Here is a 21,679-nt window from a genome sequence, read left to right on the forward strand (position 1 = left end):
TATAAACATCATTTTATGTCAGCATCCTTTGATGTAAGGGGTTGGAGAGGTAAAGTAATTCGCAATATAATTTGCAATTTATAGATGAAGAGCCACGACAGATAAATCAACTAATATCCTGCTTGATCCCAATGACCTGATTTTTTTCAGATAGACTATTGCAGGATGTTTGGTTCAGCAGACCGTTCCCAAAGCCTTTTCTTTGCAGCTGACAATGCTTGGCATTTCTGCAAGTAGGTATCAAGCCAGACAATGAGAAACTCAGGGCGAATGACTCCCTAGAGGGCTCTGGGTTTGACTGATCAAGCACAGAATCACTGTGATGGAGAAAGAACTCAGCTGCCAGGCCAGACCCCTGTTCTATGATGGAGGGAAGGTTCTCCCTCCCTCTTCCTACATTCCCACCACCTTACAGTTGTATAATTCAGGCCTCACAGAAAATGGTCCCCTTCATTACACAGTAGTGATTTGGTTTTAGGGCAGAATTATTCCACGCTTTGAGTAGGGCTCAGTGAGAAAATAGCGTATCATTTATGTTTGAATGTGAAATGTACAGTGAAGAATTTCAAAACAGTTATTCTGGTTTATTTAACTTCTGCATGCTGAACTTTGAGAAAGCATTTTTCAATGTGCTTAAAAACCATGCCCGACACCAAAGCTGTTTGTAATGTAGACCAATGTCCCAAGAACAAGTATACTCCACGGGACACTGTGGTGTAATCAGAGAAATTCCAAGACAAAAGGAAAACTAACATTTTGTGAACATTTTAGCTTATAAACCCCATTGCAACCTACTGACAGATGTCAGCAAGACTGTCTGATAGGCCAGAGGCATGTATGGAAACATGCACGTATCTGTATACAATGCTGCATTGGTTGTCAAACCTCAGGCATGCAACTTCTTAATTAATGGAACATTTTCTGGTCAAACACACTGACGCACTTGGAGAAGCTCTGTTGACAGTGCAGAAGGGATAAAGAGGCAGGGACTCATCTTACAAGGGGCCATAATTAGTCCCATTTATTCAACTCACTCCATCATCCAGCGGGTAAGCGGGATACAGATTTGAAATGCACTTTTTGTCACGTGGAAACAAAGCTAACTGGATCATGGAGGAAAATATTGCTAAAGTATTGACTTTAAAGCAAAAAAAGCTGGTGCATGGCAATGACATTTCCCGGTAGCACCGCACTGGGACGACCACGCTGGAGGAAGAGCGTGCCTTGAATGAAGCAGCAGAAACAACCGAAATTCACTCCTCCAAACTAACTTCATACAAGCAGGGACTTGTGGCCAGCATTTTGTCCTCAGCAAGACCTCTCACCGGGGAGGTGTTGCCACGGAAGGCCTGAGAGTATTAGCTCCCTGTGGGGATTATTATGAGCTCTGTAGGCAGCAATGTACAGAGCAACACCGATGACGTCAAGGGGTCCCTGGCAGGGTTGAGGCAGCTGGGCTTAGGTTGCTGCTGAAGCTGTGACCCTGGGGGAGAATAAGCTGGGAATGCTTGGGCAAGGCAAGCACAGGCAGCAATGGCTGGGAAGACCTCAAGGAGGAGAAATCACAATCTGCCCTGGTAGATAAAGCAGAAAAAAAAAAAAAGAAAAAAAAAAGAAAAAAAGGGAACATGATCTTATTATTTAATCAGATAAGGTAGTTCCTTAAAGGTTAAAAAAACAGGAGAAGTAGCCCTTTTGTAAGGGCCCGATGAGACCACTTCACACCCTTGTGGTACCTTGGGGAGGGAAGGACAGGCAGAGCAGGGGACGCGAGGACAGATGGGGGACGGGGGCTGTGTAAGAGGGGGCTCGGCGGGCTTGCTGGTAGGGTGGTAGGAGGAGGGCTGCCGGGCGGGGGGGTACGACCGGCACGAATAAACACTCCACAGAAGTAGGAATTAGTAGGAATTAGGAGAAGGAAAAACGGGGGGATGGCGAGGGGAAACAACCCCACCAACAAACCTCCACCATTTGCGTACAGATAGAGCCGGCGTTTCCACTCCAGCGGGGTATTTCGGGGGCCAGACCGCCGGTCACAGAACCCACCACAGCCGGGGTCCCGCCTGAGGGGAGGGGGGGGCCGCCCTCCCCCCCCCCGGCCGGGCCCCGCGCGCCCTCTGCCGGCCGCCAACGGCCGCCGCGCGCGGGAGCCAACGGCCGCCGCCCCTCAGGGCCGCGGGGGCCGAGGCGAACGCGGGCGGCCCGAGCGCCGGCCCTGACCGCCGAGCGACCGTTAGAGCTCTTAGAGACTCCGGGCCGCCTTCACCGAGGAAAAACTGCGCGAGGAAGGCCTGAAAACTCACAGATGGACGACTCGTCTCGCTTCCCTTCCCGCCTAACTCCCGCTCCCCCGTTCCCTGGCGGTAGCTGGGGGATGTGGAACCTGCCCCGAGCCGCAGGAATGTGAAGCGCTGCAAGGAGCGAGCTGGAAACCCCGACTTCGGTGGAAGGAAATTAGTTTTACAGGTGGAAAAGTAGGGTCAGCTTAGTTTCTCCGCCCCGCGAAAGATTAGAATATGTCTACATAAGTTGTTATTAACTTCTGGTATTGCTTTCGGAAGCTGAAGAAATAATGATAAATTTGATTGGAGAGCCTGTAGCTAAATGAATCATTTTCCACTTGGAAAGGTAATGCTGCTCAAAACGAACCGATTTCTTAAGTCACGTCTTTTTAGGGAAACGGAACAACACTGAGCATCCTGTATTGTCACATCATTGCATCATGAAATCAGCTTTTTGTCATAGTAAAAAGTCAAAATCCAAACAACATATTTTGGTCCCCTTGGAGAAAAAAAATTTCCACTCGAGTTTTTCTAACCAGCACTAGCCATGCAGATCGACTGGCCCTGCAGTTAAAGATCTGTTCGAGATCTGGTTCTGCTGAATGGATAACCCCAGCACTGTTCAGATATCCAGACATTTCCCCCCCCCCCACTTCAAAGGGGTTTTTTTAGCCTGTGATTCAAGAAGCTGACAAGACATGACCAAGTGCAGATAGTAAACGAATACCTCAGACGTTAGCAATAGCTTTCTGCGTACTTGCCCCCCTTCTAGACCACCATTTTATGCACAGCAGTTACTACTCAATCAGAACAATTGGCAGCCACAGCTAGTTGTGGTTTGAGAACTGGGTCGTTGGAGATCATTTGCCTCGTAATCTCAGCTCTTAAAAGGCTGAAACACGATCTCAGCCCCTCGCCTGCATGATGGATGAAGACGCCTTGACAGCGACGTAGGAGAGGAAGGAAGTAAGGTGATATCACGGGCTAAATATCGCAACTCTCCCCAGCATGAAAGCAGGCTCACAGGTTGATCTAAGCCACCAAAAAATCATTCAGAGCCGGCTTCCAAGGCTGCAGAGGGAGGCGGCGGTGCACCGGGGACTTCCCCCACGCACCGGTAGATGGAGCGCTGAGGTACCGGAGATCTCCTCCGCACCGCCGGCGCTGCAGCGGCGGGCCGCGTCTCCCGCATGCTGCCATGGCTTTATCGGCAAAGTTATTTCAACACAGTACCTGTGGATACTTAGAATCCGCAGTTAGAATCTCGGGGGTTTTTTTAATTAAAGCTTTGAAAGAAAAAGTCTGCTTAGTCGTGTCAGAATATCCCTCTGTAAAAGACACTAACTTTTAGCCAGTAGTTTGCAAGTATTAAACAGCCTTAAAGATTGGACCCATCACGAAATAGGTATAAAAGTCCCACTGACTATTCTAAAAAGACTTGTGAAGTGCTGTCATAAATAAACTCTTGCCTAAACTGGGGTCTAAATTTGGTTTTTTAGCATTTAAGTCTGCACTGCTTAAAAGACCAAGCTACACATTTGTTTTAAACAAGATCACCGCTCAAGAAAGTAAGGTTTTCTCCTACCCTCTTCACACACACACACACACATAAGTGTGCACTCATGCACATGCAGCAGTTTTAAGTCAGGACTACTATTAATATCAACTATGCTGCTATTTATAAAAGGATTTTTTACTCTGTGTGAACACATCTACAGGAATCTTTTCTTATGATTAAGAACATTATCAGGGTTCACATGAAGCCTAAATTATCATTTGTGTTTCCCCTTTTAAGCTGGCTGAAAGCAGGAAATTACCTGTGAAAATTGCCATTAGGAAATATTTGGAATAGGCTAGCAGAAACAACTGTCTTTTGAAACATGGATGAAACTAGTTTCATTGTTCCCTCAGGAGTTAAAAATAAAGTAAAAGTGGGAAACAGCCCTTGCTCCTTTGTTCTCTTCAGTGCCATGTTCAAAAAGTTTGTTTGGCTAAAATGCAAAAAGCTTACTTGCTACAAGACTTATTTCTCTTAGAATAGTCTCGTCTCCCCTCTCCCAATTATTTTAAATAATCTACCAGAATCTCAAGATCCATGCCAACAACGTGATGCACGATAGCCACATCAGGTTTCTCGTATGCTTAGGTCATTAGCTAACAAGGACATTGTCAAATTATTAGTTTTGAAATATTCTGGTTTTAAATTCTTTGTTTTGAAGTCACTGGAAGTTTGGTAGAGAAATCTGTTCCTTCATTAAACTAATTTTTATTTAATCCTCACATACACATTTTACTGTCCAGGCTTTTACGCACAGCTTGTATATACAATTCTAAGTGCTGGGATATCTGATTTGCAATACACGTTTGCATTTCTTTTATGATTCAAAATTCAGGAAAAATCAGCTTCAAAATATCTAATTTTTGTTGAAATAACTGTAACTTCAACCTGCACAGTTAAAGCAATACCTGCATGCATGTATTTATGATCTGCAGCACCCTTACGCTGAGCTCCATCTCTCCTCTTGTTTGCTCCTCAATAGATGCACTCTTGAGCACACAGAAGGTGATATATCAGCATCACAAAGCAAGACATTTCCTCAAAACTCATAGTTTTACCCCCAAGGCAGCTGTGCTATGCACAAATCATTTCTGTGCTTCGCAATACCACAGTTGGTTCCTAAGCAGATTCTTCCCCCACTTGACCTGGCATCCATTGAAGTAATTTGAAAATATCTAATTGATTTCAGTGGACCTCACATTTGGTTCTGGATGGTGGAATTATCTGATCTTATCGTATCTTCTTTTCATCTGACAACTATAATTATGTTTAGTAGAACTGTTACAGGTGTTTCTACAGATTCAGTTGCATTAGGGGAGAAACAGTTCCTTTCTGTCACTAAAGGCCACTGGTACATATTTTCGTTCCCCTACAGTATAGGTCAGTTTTATCTAGTCTTACCCAGTTCTTGATTACCCCAACATGTTTGCAGTGCTGATTTACATAACCTCATTGTCCATTTTATCGATACAGTCTACTTCAGATAATATCTTTGAGGGCATCTCCTTCCCCTTTTTTAAAAAGTACAACTGTGTTGCCATCATTTTTTAATCTCTCCTGGTTCCTCCAGCCCTACCACAATCCCATGAAATTCAAAATCTGACTCCTGACTTGATTTTAATTTACTGGTTAATTTGAAATTTTTGGCACCACCACAAGCATACGTGACTTCAGACCATGGTGAGGTTCCCCTCTGAATTCCTGGAATTTTCAAGCTGTTTCAGCAAGTCTTCAAATTTCTGTCATCTCCTTTAGATTTTCCTCTCCTAGTTCATAGCTCAGGCTGATCATATAAATATGCCACACAACTATGCTCTCCAAAGGTATCCACCTCTGCATTGCTGAGCAAAATGACTCAGGGTAGGCAAAAAGGAAAAAAGAAATCAGCTCATGCCTACAGCAAAGGGATCTCAAGTTCTGAAGAAAAGAAAACCAAAGTCATGTGGAACCGCAGGTAGTTGTAACTGTTAAAGCAGTAAATACGCAGAGTCTTGTATTTCTTTTGGATCAGGCCTTGATACTTCAGAAAATTCTGCATGTATGATCCAATCACACCCCAAAATTTTTCTTCTGAGTGCTTATTTGTACTGTCTTCAATAAGGCCTGACTCTTCAATAACACTGCTTCTAAAGAGAGGAAAAAGCCAGCAGTGTAACTGAGGTGCACAACCAGGAATCAGAAGACACGGCATCTCTTTCTAGACTAACCTCACATTGACGGATAAGCAAGTCACATGGCCAGATTCACATTAGACAGTATCATGCTCTGTGAATAGCCCTCTTGTCGTCAGTGGGTCCCAGGGCTTGGGTAGTACTCAAAACACAAAGGGGCCTCCAAATTCTATTTGTAACCCCTTTGGTTTTTGGTTTCTCCAATTGGAAAAGAGAGATAACCTTACTTGCCAGGTTTAATTCACTGACAGTTTAAAATACACTGAAAGATTCAGATAGACAGCAATGAGAAGTATAAAGTATTGCCAGAGATAAATACCTTCAAGACGGCTTTGTTATTGTTCTGGCTACCTGCCCACAGTGCTTTGCATGCAACTTAATACCACCGGTAGGAGAAATATTTGATTTACTAGATTTGTAAGCTCTAGCCGATTAAAAAACCAAAGTGGGAAAAAAGAAAAAAAAAAGTGAATTACTTGATTAAGCTAGTATTTAACACCCTGTCCAGAAGCACTTTTCTGGTCCCTTCCAAGCGAGCTGTCGTGATACTCAATGGTCTCAAGAACAGGGAAAAAGAGTCAGGTGAGGATGGGAAGTGTGCTCCCCCACTCAAAGGGTGACCTTAGTCACTATATCTGGGCTCAACTGCCCTCTGTAATCTGCTGTAAGAAATCTCCTCCTCCTTTGACAGGGGAAAATTTTGCCATTTGTTTGTACAGAGCACCTAGCTGATAGAGACTTGAATTGAGAAGGCCACACAGTGCAACACCCTCTTGCCACCCTAGGTCTGGAAGCAGCGTGGCCACATTTGCACGGGGCTGTGCCGGAGAGAAAGAGCTCTGCCTTCTGCATTTCATTTTCCTGCACTCCTGGTTCAAGGATTAGTGCAGGCTGAACTGCACAAAACTAATCTGCACCTGCTTGCATGGAAATGCCTTAGGTCAGGGGTATTTTGCAATTCATTCACGGCCAGGCTCCTTGTCCAAAGCCCTAATTAGAAGTGCAGTTTCACAATCAGTTTAAGTATGCCTAAGGCTGCACTGACACTGAAAATGACCATCTCACTCTCTTCCTTCAGCCAAGCCAGCACTGGCAAAGCTGGGCACTGAGACCAGAGTAGTAAGCTGAGTGGTCTGAAAAGTAAGGTACCTGTAGGAGAGGGAGGGAACAAGTAGTTAAGGTGGCAGCATTCTTTTAAAACATTTGCAGACACATCTCTACACAAGTATGTCCTAAGTCCTTGCTTTGTGCGACAATAGTGGAAGAAAAAGAAGGTAATACAAACTTATCACTGCTAGGCAAGGCAGGATCTGACCCAAAGTGGCAAAGAATGCAATGGCAATACTCCTAGCTTACACAATGTTAGCTTTTGGCTGCACCAGTTGCTATGGCCGTGCCCTAAAAATAATTCAAATCCTGATAAGATGATAAAGACCATCTCACAAATTTTTTCCTCACCTTCTGCTTGCTTGGTAAGGAACAGAAACAGTACAGTAGAATTAGTGCATGCAGGTAGCAGTCTTCACAGAAATAACAACACAAAATGAATACATAAGGTAAACAAACTTCCCAAAGACATCACAATTTAAACAGGTTTGCTTGTAATGTGCGCTGAATAATGAACCTGCTTTTAAACAATCCATTACTCAGGAAAACAACCCACAAAAGAGTCTTACAAAAGGGAAAGGACCACAGCTAATTTAATAAGTTGTTTTCTACAGGTAATTTTCCTGTCCCTACTCTGACATCAGGAAAAAAACTGACTAGTTTCAGTAGACATGAGCTGTCCTGTCCTCAGATAATCTTTGAGGCCTGAGAGAGCAGGAATTGATGTATACAAATACAGCACATTTGAAAAATATTAACTAAAGCTGGGAATAAACTATTGTCTAATGGAGGTCTCAGACCTGATTAACAAAGAGAAAAGCTGAAGCAGATGCTTTCCAAGGGAAATATATACAACACATCTATTCCAGGCTTTTATGACTTGATCTTTAAAACTGGCCAAGAAGAGATTTAATTTCGTTTACTTAAACAGATTACAAAAGGAAAATGTCTCACCACTCTACCCCTTTGTCAGACAGATTCCAGAACAGAGGATTAGCTAACAGTTTGGTCTTACAGTGTGTATACACGTACTACCTTGCATTGGAAAGAGGAACTTGGTCAGTTTGCAAAACAAGGAGAAATGCACGTTGGTCCAAGTCCTCTGTTTCTGTCAGCCTCTATGGGTAAAGCAGCACCATGGGTCAGGACGTTAGGGAAAAGATTTTAGGCATTGGTTTCCACTTCTCACTACATAACAAAAAAAAATACCCTTTCTGTTTCTACTTGTTCATGTAGGAGCAAACAAATACAGCTTCTGTAAAAAGCACAACAGTACTGTAAGTACTAATAGCATCAGTATTACAAACGCGTTAGTAACAAAATCCTCCTAACTAGGGGCTGAACCCCTGTGCCAGCATGAACCCTGGCACCGGGCCTTCCAGACAGACTGTCTGTCTGGGGAGGAAGTTGGAGTGAGTGGCTGCAACCTTCCTGCAGCCAGACCTACCAAAGGAAACCAGTGCTGCTCAGAAACCGGATGGTGCTGGCTGGCTGTGCCGCCAGGGTGCAATGATTCAACGCCGTCCACCAGCAGCCACTTCTGCCAGAGCTCTTCTGGAGGGTTGCCCAAGACTTATAGCTGCCCTGCCTTCCCCACCCTCCTTTCCACTCTGCACGGCACAGCACTGGAAACTTGATAACTGCAAGGCTTGCCCAGGGTAAGGTGTGCGCTGAAGATGTACGTTAATGTTGCTGCTTCCCTTCTTTTGGGTGGAAGGGAAATTCTGAACCATTCTGAACCTGAAATTCTCCGTAGCCATGCAGAACACTTTTTGAACCTCTCTCTCACCTTCAGCTCTTCTGCTTCTACGTGTTTAGAGGCAACCCACTCCCTCCAGCTGCGTCTAAAAGCATGCAGAGGATCATAAAGTCTAGAGTAACTATTCCTGGATTAAAGCAAAGTTAAAGAATCTTTTGGTTGGAAATGTTATCTATTCCTAAAGGTTTCTAGTGGACAGTGCTTTGCTCATTGTGTCTTTTTGGCTGTATTACTCTTATTTTGACTTCTGCAAGTACAATCTGGTTTTTATGCCAGGGGCTTGCTGATTATATTAAATTTTGATTTTGCAGTTTTGAAGGGATTTCTAAGAAGAGAAAAATCACTGCTATATGAAGAGATCACTGCAAAATTAGAACATCACTCAAATTTCCAGGCTGAGCTGAACTCTCATTGGTGAATAACATAGGCAAGACCAGATGCCTCATAGTGGTGAATTGCATGCAGTGCTCTTCTGCAAGGTAACAGTAGTTTTCCAGAAGGGTTTCTTGACAAAATGTGATAATAGCGATAGGAGCTATGATGGTCAAGATAAGGAGTTCAAGCAGATCAAGATAAGTAGTTGAAGTGAAAGGCAGAGATCTAATCCCCTAACATAACTGAAAAACAATATCGTTAAAAGAATGCAAAAAAAGAGAATTGCTTTAAAGCATGACTCAAGGTCTATGTGCAGAAACATACCTGTCTACATCGTAGATAACATTCTGTGTACAAACGTAGTGCAGCTGGCACCTACCTGCTGACCTTTGTAGATAAGAATTCTCTCATTGATACATACAATTGTTCTATTTGCATATGTGGTAATTACATGCACTTGTTTCCCTCTGGACCTTCCAAGATAATCTTCTCGATGAGGGCTCTGATAAGAAGTCAACAGTGCAGTTAGAGTTGAAAGTCTGCTCTTTATTTAATCAGTCCAGAGCAAGGACAATGTCTTATTACCCTGCCTTGCCATGAATTTATTGCTGAGAGGTAGCTGCCATGCATTTATAGCTGGGTAAGAATACATGCACAGCCAGTTACAGCAGCTTAAGTTAGAGGCTATGAATGCAATTTTAGTTTACTTTCTCCTTGACACATACCTTTCACACTGATACTAAATGACCACAGCTAAAAAAATAACTGATTTTTCACAGGTAACCAAGGAATGACAAATAAACTCTGGATCCTTTTCAGCTATAGCTTTAAGTTTTGTAATTTAATTTCTAATGAAGCTGGTGAAGTCAAGATCTCCAGGGAGCTGTCATCTTTAACTCCAAGTGTCTTTTCCACAGTTCTGTTCCAAAAATACAGGGAGCTGAAAGTTGCTTTAATCATACTACTCCTGTTGAATTTGTTAAAGCTCAGACAAACCTGATGTCAGCTGCAGGCCCAGCAGGGCACTTTCAGGAGATCAGATTTCTTTAAATTACAAAACCACGCACTTTACAAGAAGCAACAGACCTTTAATGTCAACATTTTATAATCCAGGTCATGGTTAGTTTTTTCACCCTGTACTTAGAATAACAACCTTGGCTTGGTTGTTCAGCAGGAACATTAAGCAGTGTAAAGCACCTTGTGACTTTTGGATCAAGGCCAATATTATCTTATTTACATTCAGTACTTTATAGAAGATGAAGACTATTATTTTGCATTAGAATTTTATTTAGATATAGATATTTATAGAGGTATATAAGTGCGGCAAAAGATAATCATATCCAGACTCAGTAAGAATAAAATGTTAGATCTTAAAAGACCCAGAAAAGAGAGGCAGGCAGAGGGAAAGGGACAGGTCCTCAGCTGGTGTACATTATGCTATGTTTCATCTTTCACTACAGACCTTACAGTTGCTACAAGGTGCTGGGAGATGTTTTGTAGGCTCTGGTGCATCAGATGAACTTGGTTTGGTCAGGTGATTGCAGGGATGGAATTTAGCAGAGCAGCTAATCCCTTCAGTTCTACACTCCACAGGGGCGAATACCTATGCTCTTTTTGCTAAGCAGAAAGTTATACTGATGTTTGATCCTATGGTTTGCAATGCCATGGTTACCTCTGCTCACTCTGATCTTCATGGGCTGAACCATAAATATAATAAGAATTCAAAAGAAATATAGAATCTGTGTGGTGGAAGGCCAGTTTCTGACACTCCAATTACTTTACTCTGTTACAGGCTCAGGTACTGACAGTGATGCTATTTGTGAAATACAAAATTGCCCAATGGAGCTTCCCCTGCCAAGGCATTAAACAGGAGATGCTGACCCTCAGTGCTTAAACATGTATTTCAATATAAACTTTTTGCTCTAGGATGCTAATTGGAAAAGCTCATGAGCAACTAACATAATAGCATGGGCTGTTGTATGACCACCTGGGCAAATAAGTTACAGTAGCTGTGCTTGTTTTCTGCAGAACACAGCTAGGTTTGGTCTTTTCTTTCAGGTAGATGGGATTAAACTTTATGTAAAAGTGTCAGCAGCTTTAAATATAGCCAGATAAGAAATGCAAAGAGGTCAGCTTCAGGGAGGTGTATTTAGAGAGTGTAGTCATATTTAGACTCAGTTTTCACTAGGTTTTTGCAACAAAGTATGATAATATAAACCCAAAGGGTGAAATTCCACACCAGAGTGCATAGTCCAAAACCACACTACTCTGATAGTGTTCCAAATAAATCAAAGGGCTAGAGCTTAGATGGTCCACAAGTATTGCCTAGGCTTCAGTCAAGTTCTCCACATAAGGCTGAAATATCATCCTTCATGAAAACAGAAACAACAACAACAAAAGTACATTTCTGAAATTGCTCCATTTATCATACTGATTCCATGTCTTCCTGTTGCAAAGCCTACTGGGTTTTATATCAATCAGCCTTGTTTTCAATAAGCTCAGGATCATGCAGATCTCTGTGGCAAGTTACAAAGTTACCTTTGAGCTGACGCCAGGTGTGCGTCAAGTGTGAATAATGACCTCTTTGCAGAATTATCATCACTAATACATTGTCTGTAGTCCAAAACATGTCCTCATAGTATTAACATAATAATACAACAAGCCTAGCAAAAGTCTATGTTCTAGTTAGTGCCTATAACCTGCAACTTTCGATGTTTTAATGCCAATCTTCTGAATTTACTCTGAATTCCTTTCTGTTTCTCATTCTATATCACTGGGCCCAACCATTTGCTCCCTTTACTCTGGCCTCCCTATCATCCAGATGCATCCATTTTGACTCCTCTGCTGACTCAGCTACATACCACAAACGAACTGGAAGTAAAGGTCAAATTTCAAGGCGTGCTACATACACACCTTGAGTTGGAGGTGTACAGCAGGTCCAGAAACATGCATGCTCTTCCTTATGCATCCTGTATTACTAGTCAGAAGGAAAAGAACGTCCATATGCCAGTGTAGACTTTGGCTGAAAGACAATTTTATTTTGCTTTTTGATTTAGTTAGTAAAGACAACAAGGGTATTGAGCTCAAGAGAATCTCTTTGGTTGTAACCGAACATTGATAGAAATGTGACTAATTCAGCATTGACTTTGCAGCTGGCATGGCAAATGACATTGGAAAAGTAAGATTTCATTGCCTAAGAGCCCACTAATAAATGCAGCTGGAATTAACAATTGCATGCTGGGATGCCTAGCAGTAGTGATTAAGGAGACGTAATATGCATTTAGTGCTGCTTGGTTTACAAAGCAGTATTTTAGCTGGGAACGTTACTCACATTATAAGTTCTTTGGGAGCCAGTGGTTCAGTTTGATTTCACAGACAAGTAACATGAGATCCTAGAAACATTTGATCTACCGGATATTGCTGGCACTGCTTACCGTTGATATCTAAGAACATAGACCTCTGTCACATACCTTTCCTTAGGGCACAAATTGCTTTCTGTCTTGCTCAGGAGTAGACCGTTACTCTAATGAAAACGCAAGTATGCCTTACATTATTCAGGAGGCTGTCAAAGTCTTTGCATATCCTTTGACAGTTCTGCATGGTATGATCTGTAATCCTCCTCCCCCCCGGATTTATACTTCAGAACAATTAGAATATTTATGACCAAACAGGTGTTGTTTAATCAACACAGTAACTATGACAAGCACATTGAAGTTATAAAAGACTAGTCTGTGCACAGAAGCTAGAAATTAAGAACAGTCAGGCAGGTTTTCTTCCCGCAGGGCAATTAAATTTTGCTGAATGTTTTCATGTCTGAACTTCCATTCACATCTACAGCTTCTACCTCTTGAAAAAGGGGAAGAGGAGGGACAAGCACAATGCATAGGGATCTTATTGGGAAGGCAGGAAGAGGAGACACTGGATATTCCAATGTGCTATTTTGCACTTCTGAAAATGTGGTAAGAAAGACCAGAATAGTCTCCTGGAATGTATTTTGGGAAGTGATCTTTCCAAAATTCATAACCCAGCTGTAAGCACAAATCAGAGGTCCATGCCCTCTTAAGGGCTTCTACTCTAGGTTCCAAGAGGTGTTTTCAGGGTTTTTTTTTAATGGCCCATCCACTGCATTATCAGCTACTGGGTTTTTCTGACAGTATCCAGAAAAGCCTGTCAAGCTCTTCAGTATAGCATCTGCTGCTGCTCACGGGGGTGGTCAGTGGCCTTCCATGTTCTTTGGCAGGGGAAACTATTCAGCATGCAGCACCACAGATGGTTGCACTGACAGAGCAAGAAGCTGGCATATGGCAGCACAGTCATAGGAGCAAGAGGTCAGTAGTCTCCTTAGATGAGACTTGTCAATACAGAAAATGTTTCAGGTAACTACATCCTAAAACTTTCATATTTCTAGGAAAGAAAAGGAAAAAAAAATTGTTTAGGTTCAAGGGAATACTCCATGCTCAGATGTCTACACTCTTTTCTCTAGACTTCCTCTTCCCTCTCCCCTGTTCCTGTAAAGCCCCCTCCATGCCACTGATGGTTAGGAACCTCTCATACTGCCCCAGAAGAAAAGCAGGAAAAAAGTTTTAGAATTACCTCATTAACAGTTTTATTAACCAGCATTTCAGTTATGCTCTGTGCTGTACCAGCATAATTGTTGGATGGTGAGGAAGTTATTGGGCATTTTGGCATGTTTCTCCTATATTATAATTGTCACAGATCATCATACTCCTGCCAATTTTGCAATATTGCAATATTTGTTCACTGCTTTAATCCAGCTGAATTCAAAGGAAGTTGAAAGAGTGAAGGGGAATCCATTATATGCTTAGGAGAGGAAGGCTCTGTAACAGTTTACTGGCTTGTATTCACCCCCAGCAACTTTTTTACTTAGTCACTGTTAACATATTAACACAATGCATATTGACACAGTTACTGCAGATACAGATGACCTTGCTTCTGTCATACATATTTGTTCCAAGCAGTGCCACTTAATGCCTTAACTGCACTGGAGTACTTCTGAAACAGGACATAGGGTAAGTAAAAGCCATGGTATCTGGTCCAGAGGAGGAATCTAAGGAAGTACATCTAAAATATCCAGCTGAAAAATAAGCTTATTTGAGGATAAAGCAAACAAGCATCAATTACTGGGGTTTTTTTTGTTTTCCCAGGCATTGCTTCTGATGGATGGATATTTATAGCTGCAGTTTTCAACTATTTTTTTAGGTTGATGCAAGAGGGAATACCCTTTGCTAACCTAAGGAATAGCTAGAAGACCTAAATCATGTTTAAAGCTAAAACACTTCCTTAGCCTAGGCCATCAGCACTTGCCACTTGTTATATTAAAAGAGGCAAAACAACCTAACTAAAGTAACCATAAACCAGGGGTGGAGGTGGGAGGGAGGGGGTGTTAAACCAGCCTACACCTGTGATTTCTATCATGGACAACATCACTCAATGCTTAAAGGGTAAAGAAAGCAGGGACATAACCAGGCTACCATGAGATTAAAAGACCTTCAGAATGCAGCAGACTGGCTAAGAAAAGTCTTCTCCTCTGTCCTCAATCCCTGTTCTTCCTCCTGCCACTAAAGTAGAAATGCACAGGCAAAAGCATTCACATAGGAGGAGATCGGTGGAAGAGATGGGGCTAGTGGAAAATAACGCAAACAAATACAAAGGCCATTTGATGGTGGACATGGCACATCACACATACTTTTCTCAGGAGAAGGAAAAATGAAGAAGAGCCTGTTGTCTCTGCTTTTTTACATCTAACCCTTCCTCAGGCATTTACTTTCAAAGCATCCTTTGCACTCACCTATGGTCTTACAAATCCTGTGCAGATCATTTGGCTGGCAAATGCTAGCCTCGAAAAACATTAGCTCTCACCTCTTTCTTATAGCAGCCAAAAGTCCTTTTTGCTGCCCTATCCTTAACTCCTTCATAAAATACCAGGCAAATTAGAGTCACCATTCTTACCATCCCAAGACTATTAGTGGTACCAAGTAATACCTAGTTCATGGCTACAAGTTTGTTATTCTATTACCCCTTTTTTGCTAGTTGGTTGACTGGACTCCATTGTGACATTGTGTTCTTTCAGATTAGCCCTGCTGGGAGGATCTTAATCAGAGAAGTAAGTGTATTCTTCATTATATTTTCAGACTGCAAAGAGTAAGAGGGTGATGCATGGCACAATGGACTGTGGTCAAAGGGTAAAGCAAGCTGCCAAATCAAGACTACAGAGAAGTGAAAGAGTAGTTTTGGTTAACGCAGCTCTACTTCTCGTCCTATTCTGCTGCCAGTGTAGTACTTGATTGTGGGCTAGCCCTGCTCTTCCCACTGGGAGCTGATGCTAGCCCCACTCACCAAGAAGTGGTAAAGGAGCTTATTTCTGAAAAGCATACTGTAAAGATTAATTAACTCTGGTTTGCAGATGTCAATGCATTACATGAGATCTTCCCTTGCATTATTTAAGCAATAACGTTTGGGGTTTTTTATGCTGGCTTTGAGAAACTGGAAAAAAAAATATTTTTTTTTATAATGACTTGCTAATTGTGAGAGGGTTCAATCCAGCCAGAAGCTTTGTTCAAACTTTAACTGTTGCATGAGAGGCTGCACATGCAGGTGTCACAGTTTACACCAACAGAACCCACTCTATTAGGAGTGTGACTTCAGAAGATTACAGTTTTGAAACGCAAAGGTCACTTCTGCAAACATAACCCTTGATTTAAGAACTGTCAGAAAATGTTCTTCCACCTTTACAGGTAGCAACTGTTATTACACATTGTACTGCTTAAAATCTTCTAAAAAAGTAAAATCAAACTGCCTTTGAATTTTGTAACTTTACTACTTTAGAATTACATAAAGCATGCTGATATTCGGTAACACTGTAATCCATCTTCCCCAATTTTTTTAAGTAATCAGAAATATATAAGGAAGCTTACAAAATTTTTCAGGTATGTGCCAACACAGTGAAGAAATTATCTAACTTTTCAGGAAGTCTGCTTTGTATGGCAGTCTTTCAGACTCCTTTTGCCACACTCAGTAACTTACTACATTCCCACTACTGCTCTTTTCCTGTTTGTTTCCCCCACCCCAAATTCCAACTGCTGAAAACAAAACATTATGTCAGAACCGCTGTAGGCATCCCCCATTGCCATGTCCCTTCAAGGCAGAGGGTAAAGACCCACACAGCAAAACATGCTGGAACTGGTCAGATTTAACTAGTGAAACTTCTTCCTGGAGGCACAACGTTTTCATGGTGAAGGGCTCCATTTTAATTTAGCGGTACTAGAGCAGAGAAACCTTCCATGGCAGTATTTTCCTGGGGCTTCCTTTCCTCAAGGGCTTTCTTTCCCCAAGGGAGAATCAATACAGAAGAGCCAACTCAGTTTAAAAACCAAACAAATCAATACAAATTCCAAATATTTAATCAGAGCAGCTCATAGAGCATGGATACCCAAAGCTCTGTTACTTCATGATTCAGGTTTATCCCCACACTGGACCAGAGATATAGTCTCCATCAAGTGCACTGGAATTTCTACTGTAGGCTTAGGTGTCTTCTGCAGCATCTAATGCTGGATACACAGGGGCATTATCAGAACAACAGTTGAGAAATCAGTGCTTCAGGAAACACAGTAACAAGAATAACTTGCCAGTTGATATTATTGGATGTGTACAATGTAAGCATTCTCTAACTGCTAGGAGCCACTCAAAGTTGCTTTCTTAACAGAAAGTTTCATCAACCCTTACACACTTCTTACCCCACACGTACAAAAGCTCTGTCAGTTGTAGGGACTCGTGAATTTTGCTGGAAGCAAAGCCACAGACTGTCCCTTTTAAGGCATTCTACCTGTAGCCTTAGGGCATCATCAAACATTATATCTCCAGGAGGAAAGAGTCCAGGTTTTGGGTAGCTCTAACCCAACACCTGCAGCACAAAAAGGGTTGAATCCAAGCATCGCTCTTTCCTTGGGGGAAAAAGAGGGCACACAGCATGGTCCTGTTTCCCAGTCAAGACAATTATTTGCCACTCTAAAGAACTGTCTCTCACTGCCTATAACATGGCACAATCTGACACGAAACCACATACCACCTCCTCACAGAAGGTAGCACCACAATGCTAGAATTGTAACCAGCTCCCTTTACAAAGTCTCCTTCTGTTTTGCTGTGGTGGGCTGATGCAACTGATTTGACCTGGAAAGCATCCTACTTACTTTGAAGGCAAGGGAGAGGATTTCTGTAAATCATGATGTTTTTTCTTCAGTCTAGTCTTGACTTACAAGTCATTAAAAATTACCTTGATTTGAAACAGGAATTTTTCCGATGTTTTGGATTTCCTCCCTCAAAAGCCTGCTCTGTCCCTTCAGGCTTACCATGTAGCCTCAGAGAGCCTTCTGTTTCCAGTAGCTTTCATATTGGCAGAGCACATGAAAAGCAGCCTTGATGGTGGGTGGCTTTCAGTTGTGAAGTGTGACACCAACCTCCGCCTTCCTCTGGCACTCACACCTGCTCCATATAATTCACATCATGCTCCTAAAACGAGTTCAGAAAATCCTTTGATACAAGTTCATCAAGGTCCTACTCAGCTAGAGGGATACATACAATTTACCCACAATGAACCTGCCAAGACACCAGTCTGCTTAGTACAAAGGGCTGTAGTTGTGCACCACTGGATTTCAGCTGAGAACCAAACAGGTGTAATGAATCAGGCACAATGTGCCGACCACATCAAACGCAGACACCTCCTGAATAGTAAATAGGTCATGGGAACCTTATAAAGCTCTCTATTTGTGTCTTACTGAATGCAATAGATATATTGACACAGCATATTATTGCATTTTGGCCAAAAAGAAACCCCAAACCAACAATAATAACAACAACAACAACAAAGGAGAGAGACAGGCTCTGGACTGATCCTTCTTCCATTAAAGTCAAACAGGAGTTTTGCTGTGTGCATCAAAGCAGTTTGGCTCCTCCTATCACAGAGGGGTTTTCTTTCCCCCACATCACCTGCTTAAAATATCAGTAAGAGGCAGCAGGTCAGTTTGGGTAGGGAGGGGAAAGAAGACAGGCCAAAATGAAAAGAGAGAAAGAAGGTATTAAAACTTCCCAGGAGTCATTTCAGGTGTATCAACCTTACATCAATTTACAACTAATACTGAAGCAGGATGATAGGAGTCTGACTCATATGTTCTGTGAACATAAAATAAGACAGGTAGGTAGATATTTGAAGATTCCTGAAGTGTTGGGCTGAAACTGATGCCAGTAATAATTTGAAAAAGGATGAAATGTGTTTCTGAATAATACCTGGTGTAACACAGTAGATTTCTGTAGGTTTTCCAGAGAAGATGACTCAATGCCCGTGAGCAATAAATTAGGAATTGTAACCATGATTGTCCTCTTAGATTTGCAATATAGATTGCCCCTAGACTCATAACTTGTTTCTCTTCCTAGAAGATGCTTTCCTCATTCAATTAGCAGACGTTGCTCGCTGCATGATCACACCTAGTGTACAATTAAGAACTATTTCTAATTGTTTATATGTAAAAAGATTCAAATTAAAACAAGCATCTCTTAACCTTGCAGTTCTTAACTTTCAAGCTTCCACCATTTCTTTAATGAATAAACTGATTTCTTAGGACCTGGGGAGAGGGAGGAGGGACCCCCACTCTATTCCTTAAATGCTTGTTGAATCTTTTTGCCATTTTTCTGCCTTTCTTCTCACATGCTCCCTCTCTGTCCAGTGCCTTTGGTGAGTGAATTTAAGCACTTTTCCACCAATTCCGAGTCCCACTTTCCTTCTGATCTTCCCCAGCAGTTTCCAACCTCAGATTTCAAGGGGGTCACCAAATTTTCTCCTCATGTGAACAAAATTCTCTTTTGCCTCCTCTCTCCCCTGTACTAGCAGTGTCTCAGCCCTTCAGGCTGGCAATGAATCTATTTCTAAAACCAAGCCTGAGGCATGCATCCCCTGCCACAGAGAACATTTGGCCAAAAAGCAGATCTGGTGAAAGATATCATCATTTCTCAACAGGCTTAGCCAAAGGCAGAATGAGGGTTTAGAGTAGGTTTTGCAGGAACTGGTGCCATGTATTAACCCAGTCAGTCAGTAAGTATTAACCCAGAGTCAGTAAGATACCAGCTAATTGTACCCAGGCAGTTTCCCACTGATGTAAGGGAACATGCACAGCTGGCTGAAATGAGCCTGTTCTCTCTGACAAACATTCAGTAATGGATTTGCTGCACCTAAAGCAAAGCTTTATTTCAACACCTATTTTTAAAAAGCAGCAACCGGTTGTCCACACCCCAGTGATCTGCGTAATTGAGTTCATGACATAATATCACAATGTTTACTAAGAAAGTGGCAGATGGTAGGTTTTGGGTTTTTTTTAAAAAGGGCACATACGTATATCATGATTATACTCAGGGTATTCCTGTTGAAAACAACACTTCTTTAATTTAGTAGAGGATATTAAAGTTTGTTTAAAAAACATATACTCCATGAGAAGAGTGGCAGATGGAGTTAACAAGCTCACCTGCTGTTTTACTTAAAAACATTGTCCAATAAGAGGTCATGTGTTTTAAAAAATGCATTCACGCCATAATTTGTAATTCTTTCCTGGGGAAAGGACATAAACACTCTGAGGAAGGTGGCATGGCTCTGAGGGGAGGGCATTTCTCCAAGGCAGAAGGGCTGGACTTGGAAAAAGGAAAGGTTGGTTCTTTATAGAAACAGCTGCTGAATCTCAAAGGGAGAGAGAAATATGGGCAGCCACATCATGCAGGATTATGCTCAGCTCCATCAAAACAACAGATACAAAGGAGGCAGATCTCAGTTGCAAGGTGCCCATAAAGGGCAAAGAATTTGAGGGTGCCTTTGGGCATTCAGAAGGACAAACTCCTGAGAGGGAAGTAACTGTCTTAGTAAATCCATAGTGAAATTGCACTGGGCAAAAATTGCACAACTTGCCCTATGCTTGTCCTGGCTCTTCCGGTTCCAGCAAAGAGGTTCTAGGGATCTGTGTTTAGACAGAAGCATCTCAAACCAACATTAGGTACCTGAATCCTTTTGGAAAAGAGCCCTTTGTCTACCACCTTAGTCATAACTGTTTCCCCAGGTAAGGCAGATGCTGCTAAAGTAGGGTCTGAATAAAACCTGAAACATTTTAATTTCAGTGATTTGATTTTTAGAAGGCAAAGATGGAGAGAACCTGTACTACTTTCATTAAACAGTTTCCTTTTAAAAACAGCTCTGCATTCAGCAGCATCCTGCGCTCCATTTAGTGAGCTTCTATTTTTCAGTTTTGCAGATTAGTAATTGCTTGAATTGCCAAAAAATGCACTTTACTCTAACGGACGGCTCCAAGACAAAGGCAGTGCTGTGCCCACCTGAGTTGCTAGTGAGCAGCAAAAGGGTGTCAAGTGCACGACAGGAGCTGTGACTTTGCTGGCAGAAAAGTAAACCCAGCAGGCAAGACTCTGCACGCTGGGCTATTCTTTGATACTAAAACAATTAAATATAAGCACTTTTAATATTACTTTTAAGGAAAAAAGTAACAGTGGGTGTTGACAGGGAGCAGACCGGCTGCCCAAACACTTCAGCAACATCGAAGGAGAAGAAAAGCAGAAACTGGAAAAACACCCAGCCTATATCTGACGTGGCTAATGACAACTATTCATTCTATATGGAAGTTGGACATTTGGGTTTTCGCTCTCTTTGCCACCATCTCAGGAACTTCCCTGTGAAGCTTTGGTGGCTTATCACAGCTGCTAGGACAGCACAAGGATGCCAGGACCGAAAGGACAGACTCCAGGGACTGCGAATGAATGTGCCACCTCCGCTGCAGCACTCACCGCTCCGGTCCAGCGCTGTAAGCATGCAATTACTCACCTGCTCTTATTTTGAGACAAAAGGCTACTGTCTTGAGAGCTCAGCCCATCCCTGGCAGGCGTTACCTTGGGGCTTGCTGTTGGAGGAGACTTGGGGGAAGAAGACAGGAATGGAAGTGGGACTTAAGAACTTGAAAGTAATTGGGGGAAAAAAAAAGAAAAAAAAAAAAAAGACTTGCTCCATCTGAGTTCAGTTCTGACATTTGTCAATTTATGTAAATGGAAACAATAAAATTGAAATAATTTACTTACAAGTTTAGTGCAGTCATTCACTATTACAAAAATCAAGTATTTTAGACATCACTGTATAGAAATAGCCCATGACATCAGCTCTGTTTTCCATCAGCTCCAGAAAAAGCTGTGGGCTATGAGGAATATGTGTGGGTTTTGAGGTTTTTTTAGGTTGCATATCAAGGACTGTTGGGAATAAAATTGGTACTAAGTCTGGCTCATTCATTCAGGGAACAAAATTTACTACAGGGGAACGGAGAAAGCAGAAGCAGCTAATTTCTCTCACACCACCATGCTTTAGACACTTTCCCTG

Source organism: Harpia harpyja, chromosome 1 (assembly GCF_026419915.1).
Source record: "Harpia harpyja isolate bHarHar1 chromosome 1, bHarHar1 primary haplotype, whole genome shotgun sequence".
Lineage (NCBI taxonomy): Eukaryota > Metazoa > Chordata > Aves > Accipitriformes > Accipitridae > Harpia > Harpia harpyja.